Raw genomic sequence first — 6,435 nt, 5'->3', positions numbered from 1 at the left:
CTGAGGATGGTACAGTGAGACTGTCTCTAAAAAAAAAAAAAGTCAATAAAATTGACTTCTTTTGTAGTACAGTTCTATAAATTTTAATACGTGTTTAAATTCGTGTAACCACCACCATCATAATCAGGATACCCACAAACTTCCTTGTGCTATCCCTTCATATGCACACCCTCTACCCATCCCAACTTCTGGGAACTGCCATGTTTCCCATTGTTACAGCTTTGTCTTTTCCCAGAATGTAAATTGAATATAGTAACACAGTAGGTAACCATTTGAGACTGTTTCCTCACTCAGCATGCCTTTGAGGTTTGCCCTCTTTGTCCCATGTACGGCTGGTTCATATTTTACTCATATAAAGATGGCTATTACTAATTGAGTACTTACCCTGTGGCCAAAAGCTACCCTAAGCTTTTGGATGTTACCCCATTTCATCTTCACAGTAACCCCAGGAAGAAGGAAATGTTATGGATAGGAGATAGGGAGTTAAGAGCTGGTAATGGTACTGCTGACAGAGGCCAGGACTAAGCCCAAGCTCTGAACTACTTGTCAAACTGCTTTGTTCCCAGCAACTGAGTGAGGTGTGGGGAGGATTCTACCTCTCAGCTGAAATTCTGGAAGATACTCTATGGATCCCTTATTTATCCCTGTAGCTCCCCATAAATGCTTGATTTCATCCATGTAGCTGGTGAGTCTGAAAAGCCCTTGCAAGGCAATAGAGCACTAAACCCCAATAGGGCGCAAATCCCAGCCATCACTAACCCTCCCTGAGCCTGTTTTCCTGTCCATAGGTGAATAACATTATATGTGGCATAGGTTAAATAATAGTTAACACAGTATCAGCAAAAGGCAAGCACTCCAAGAATCCAATTTGACAGATAAGGAAACTGAGGCTTATGGAGGGAATTTGCCCAAAAGATCCCTCAAGCTAAGGAGGGACAAATGAGATAGAACACATTTGGACTGTGGTGAGAGATGAAACTGGGGAGATGGGTGGCAAAGGGTTGGAGCACTGGATGTTACCATTGCTTCTGAAGCTCAGAGAAGCAGCAATAGCAAAAACGAGACTTGGATTGACACTAGAAATTCTCATGGGAGCTTCTTGGAACCCTTGTCCAACAGGCATTTGGCTCAGTGGTGTTTTATCAACTACGTGGGCATCAGCATAAGTGTAGCAAAAGCATTTCAACCTTTAAGAGACAAATACGTAATTAAGCCAAGAATTACTAATGCAAAAACCAACTAGCAGAATTCGGTGCCGGCTGTCACCAGCTGTGTAGCCTTACACAGGTATTACCTCTCTATTCATTCATCTGTCAAATGACAATATAAACTGCTTCACAGATATGTTGGAATAATGTTTTATTACAATATAAACTTCAGGCCAGACACAGTGGGCCATGCCTACAATCCTAGCACTCTTGGGAGGCTGAGGCAGGATCAGAACTATAGAGAGAACCTGTCTCAAAAAAGAGGGGGGCAGATTGTGTAAGCCCTAATACGAACTTAAAACCTTTTATAGTGAACTGGGGAGACACTGCGGAGTTCTAAGCAGGGACAGTCTCATAACCTTAGTTTACACAGATCACTGTGGTTCCATTTGGAGAACAGATTATATGGGGAAATGGCAAGAGTAATCCAAGTTTGGATGATGGTGGCTTAGACCAAGGAAGTTAGTGAGTTTCAGATATATCTAAAACAGAACCAGGTGCAGTGGCTCACCTGCATCTATAATCTTAGCACTCTACCAAGGGTGACAAAGTTAGATTCTGTCTCAAAAAAAAGACAGAACCAACAGGATTTTCTATTTGATATGAGCCATGAAAAGCAAACTGTCAAGGATGACTCCAAGGTTTGTGGTATGGGCAACTATGCTGCGAGTGATGCAAATACATGGAAGACTAGCACTTGGTTTTGGACATGACCCATGCTAAATTGAACGCAGAGAACACAAGTCTGGAAATTTAAGCTTGGGCCAGATAAAAAACTCTGAAATGTATTAGCATGAAATTAAGTAGGATTTAGTAAATGTATGTTCATGATGTCAAGGCTATTAACGGGCATTTGATTAAGAGTTCTATATTACACTACTTACTGCTATCTGCCTCTACTATAGAAAAGATATGCTTAAAACTCAACAAACAGTTGTTGGGAAGATTATTCCTTGCTAGACCTGGCAGCCTACCAAGTAGAATGAGTAGTATTTTATCACATCATCTCAGAAATGACATTAGGTACAACCCTTTACAAGAAGCACTTGACCGGGCAGTGCCTGTGGTTCAGTCGGTAAGGTGCCGGCCCCATATACCGAGGGTGGGGGGTTCAAACCCGGCCCCGGCTGAACTGCAACCAAAAAAAAAATAGCTGGGCGTTGTGGCGGGCACCTGTAGTCCCAGCTACTCGGGAGGCTGAGGCAAGAGAATCGCTTAAGCCCAGGAGTTGGAGGTTGCTGTGAGCTGTGTGATGCCATGGCACTCCACCGAGGGCCATAAAGTGAGACCCTGTCTCTACAAAAAAAAAAAAAAAAAAAGGCACTTGACCATTACCAAAAGCATTTCCAGAAATCCAGAGTCCCATCTTTCAGAGGTAAGATTCAAAAACCACATTTCTCATATTGATAATCCTGGGACGAGTAAATAACCCACCTGAAACACAAGAACACCTGGTTGCTACTTATTAGCCCTGCTAAATGTTTACCTCCATTGGCCAAACACAATAGCATTTTGACTTTAAAGATTTTATTTTCTTTTTCCAGGTAGGAAGGCTGCCACATGAGAAATTTCACCAAGGTCTAATAATTGCCTCCTCTAAGAAATGGGTACAGCCTTTTGTACTCAAGCTGCATGCACAATAACCTTCTGGAACTGCTTCAGCCAGAATGCTTTGCTTTCAGGAGAACAAAGGGTCAGCCAGTCTTCCTTTCAAGAAGCCTTCTCTTGTATTCCAAGTCCAGTTAAGAAACTAAAAAAAGATACATTGTAATCAGTGCTTCATTCTAATCTGCCCTACTATTTGTTTGAGATATGGGTACATGCACATAAGACTGAATCATTCCAAGTCCATCCACTAGGTGGATGTACAATCATGTACCAGACCAAGAGAGCTAGGAAAACTCGTTAAAAAGCTATTGAGGCTCGGTGCCTGTAGCTCAGCAGCTAAGGCTCCAGCCACATACACGGAGCTGGTGGGTTTGAATCCAGTTCAAGCCTGGCAAATAATGACAACTACAACCAAAAAATAACTGGGCATTGTGGCAGGTGCCTGTAGTCCCAGCTTTGAGGCCAGAAGTGGTATAATCCTAGCACTCTTGAGTTTTAAGACCAGTTCGATTAAGGGTGAGAACCCTGTTCTCTACTGAAAATAAAACAAAAAATAGCAGGGTGTTTTGGCAGGCACCTATGGTCTCAGCCTCAGTGGGAGGCTGAGGCAAGAGGATTACTTGAGTCCAGGGGTTTGAGGATGCTGAGCTATAACTCCACAGCACTCTACCCAGGGTGACAAAGTTACACTATCTCAAAAAAAAAAAAAAAAAAAAAAAAAAAAAAAGATTTGGTAATAGCTTCCCTGTTAGCATAAGCTATAAAAAGGTGCATTATACACATCTCAAGACAAGGGATTTCTTTTCTTATAAGACATGAGTCCCAGTAAGCAAAGATCAGCCCTGAGGACTTCAGCAATCTCACCTGTTACATACAGGACATCCTGAACCAAGCCAAGGTGCTATCAGCACACTGCATTCACACAGCTCCCAGACCCATAGGAAATTCCGACCTACAGGAAGTTAACAGATGAGACCAAAATAAACTATCTGCATACTGAAAAAAGCCAACAGAGCAAGCTCAAGCCTTACTAAATAATACACTAGTAGGGGGGCAACAGGAAACAAGGATAGAAGTTATCGAGGCCAATGCATCAGACAAAAACTGGCTAACCGTGTAGATCAACAAGGTCGATCTGATGGGGAAAAAAGTTATGTCATCAGCTGCAAAGGCCAACTTTTTAGTCTATGTGGAATGGGGACAATCCCACACTGAAAAAGAAAAGTAAACCAGGAATGGTGACGCATGCCTGCAACTCCAGTTATTAGGGAGGCTAAGGTGGGGGAGGACAGCTCTAACCCAGAAATTTGAGGCTGCTGGAGCTAGGATGAGGCCACCAGACTTCAGCCTGAAAGAAAAACGTAAACGTGAGACCTAGCATCTTAAAAAAAATTAAAGCAGGGCGCCGGCCCCATATACCAAGGGTGGCGGGTTCAAACCCAGCCCCGGCCAAACTGCAACAAAAAAATAGCCGGGCGTTGTGGCAGGTGCCTGTAGACCCAGCTACTCGGGAGACTGAGGCAAGAGAATCACCTAAGCCCAGGAGTTGGAGGTTGCTGTGAGCTGTGTGATGCCACGGCTCTCTACCGAGGGCCATAAAGTGAGACTCTGTCTCTACAAAAAAAAAAAAAATTAAAGCAGCTACCACCCCTGTGCAGATCCTTGCCTATTCAGCTGAGAAAGATGTGGGCACTTACCAGTCCCTTCCCACAGCCAGATTCATCCTGGTTCATTCAAAGTCTAGCTTCTGCCCAACAAACCTACAATGAAGAGAAAAAACTCCCATCAGCTAGACACCCAAGGGAATGGGGGCCAGAAGAACTGCTCAAGCTGGCATATCAGATAGAAACTGGCTTAGAAGAGTTAGATCAACATGGTCGATCTGTAGGGGAAAAAAGTTCAGTCATCATACATGCCAGCAGAGAATCCTAGAATATCCTTAGCAAGTAATAAGCTGCAGATAATGCCAGCTTCCATATCCGCAAACTCATTTAATATCTGAGCAACTATGCATTGTTTCCTGTTGTTGGCAGTGACATAATAGCCAAAACATCCCTCCCTGCCTTCAGAGCTAATGTTCTATTTGATAGGCAAGAGTTAATAGCTAGCGTTTACCAAGTTGAGATGTGGTATTAGTTCCTAAGCAAGCATCAGGAGGTTCTTTTTTACTTATTTAGAGGTAGTCTTGTTACGTTGCCCTCAGTAGAGTGCCATAGCATCACAGCTCACAGCAACCTCAAACTCTTTGACTTAAGCAATTCTCTTGCCTCAGCCTCCCAAGGAGCTGGGACTACAGATGCCCGCCACGACACCCGGCTATTTGTTGTTGCTTTTAGCTGGCAAGGGCCAAGTTCAAACCTGCCAGCCTCGGTGTGTGTGGCTGGCACCATAACCACTATGCCAGGATGCCGAGCTGCACCAGGAGGTTCTTAACACAAAAACCTGAACACTCTGGGACAAGCTCTCAAAAATGTTCCAAAGGCCGGGTGCAGTAGCTCATACCTGTAATCCTAGCACTCTGGGAGGCAGAAAGATAACTTGAGCCCTCGAGTTCAAGGCTGCAATACACTACCATGACAGCAGTGTACTCTACCTGGGGCAACAGTCTTCAAGCAATCCCCTGCCTCAACCTCCCAGAATACTGGGATTACAGGCATGAGCCAACACACCCAGCTCAGCCATTTCTTAAAGTTTCTCCATCAGGAATCTAAATCCAATAGGCAATTGTAAAAGATTATAATAAAGCATACAGCACACTTAAAAAAACTACCTAGCAAGCCAATACAAATTAACCTAAGTAGCCTGTAATCCTAGCACTTTGGAAGTTCCAAGTGTGATAGTCACTTGAGGCAGCGTGAACCATCTTTACAAAAAATATGAAAATTAGTTGGGGTAGTGGCATGGGCCAATAGTCCCAGCTACTCCAAAGGCTGAAACAGGAGAATCACTTTAGCTCGGGTGACTGAAGCTGCAGTGAGCTATGATCACACCACGTACTTGTGCCAGGGTGAGACCGGGCATCGGGGAAAAAAGTACATTAGTTAAATCTTCAAGCTTTTTCCAAGTTTCACTAGTTAAGAGGTTCCTCAAGAAGAGATTTCACGCAATAGGCCTGGAGATAAGCGCTTACCCCTAGAGGTCAGGAGATTGAAGGGCGCACGTGTCTGCACATGGTTCCCGAGAAGGCCCAGCGGTTCACCCCGGCTCCAACATGCTTTCTGGACACCGACCACGCTCTAACCTGTGAACCAACAACCAAAAGGTGTCAACCATCACCTTCCCACGGTCGGAAAACAGGGCTGGACCATTTTAGGCCGGTATATCAGAAACAACTGGCAAGTATTCTAAGACATCAGCATTGTCGATCTGATGGGGAAAAAAGCGAAGTCATCATTTACACCGGCGAAGGTCTGCTCAGGCCCGTGCAGAAGGCGCGGGTTTTTCCAGCTCTAACTCATCTACCCCGCGGCCCTAAGGCCTATTCGAAGTCAGAGCCGCAAAAAGGCCACGGTGAGAGCAAGAGTAGGACCAGCCACAGAGACGACGGCACAAAGAGGATAAAGAGATTTGGAATGGAAAACAATGGGGTTACCACTCACCGCACACAAAGCAGGAATTA

General features: G+C 44.4%; 1 long non-coding RNA gene and 3 other non-coding genes across 4 annotated transcripts; all 4 read right to left on the bottom strand.

The window, feature by feature from the left end:
- Positions 1–2,702: 2,702 nt before the first annotated feature.
- LOC128573725 (uncharacterized) lies at positions 2,703–6,063 on the bottom strand. Its single transcript, XR_008376526.1, has 4 exons — positions 5,947–6,063; positions 4,514–4,576; positions 3,681–3,768; positions 2,703–2,958 (listed from the first exon to the last, which is right to left on the bottom strand). It is a non-coding gene; the product is annotated as an uncharacterized LOC128573725 (long non-coding RNA).
- LOC128574391 (small nucleolar SNORD12/SNORD106) lies at positions 3,901–3,989 on the bottom strand. The gene has a single exon (XR_008376759.1). It is a non-coding gene; the product is annotated as a small nucleolar SNORD12/SNORD106 (small nucleolar RNA).
- Positions 4,646–4,736, bottom strand: LOC128574390 (small nucleolar SNORD12/SNORD106). The gene has a single exon (XR_008376758.1). It is a non-coding gene; the product is annotated as a small nucleolar SNORD12/SNORD106 (small nucleolar RNA).
- A 66-nt stretch (positions 6,064–6,129) lies between the features above and the next one.
- Positions 6,130–6,220, bottom strand: LOC128574389 (small nucleolar SNORD12/SNORD106). The gene has a single exon (XR_008376757.1). It is a non-coding gene; the product is annotated as a small nucleolar SNORD12/SNORD106 (small nucleolar RNA).
- Positions 6,221–6,435: the final 215 nt, after the last annotated feature.

The sequence above is a fragment of the Nycticebus coucang genome, chromosome 21 (genome assembly GCF_027406575.1).
Source record: "Nycticebus coucang isolate mNycCou1 chromosome 21, mNycCou1.pri, whole genome shotgun sequence".
In the NCBI taxonomy this organism is placed as follows: domain Eukaryota; kingdom Metazoa; phylum Chordata; class Mammalia; order Primates; family Lorisidae; genus Nycticebus; species Nycticebus coucang.
This window is presented reverse-complemented; position numbering and strand designations above follow the sequence as displayed.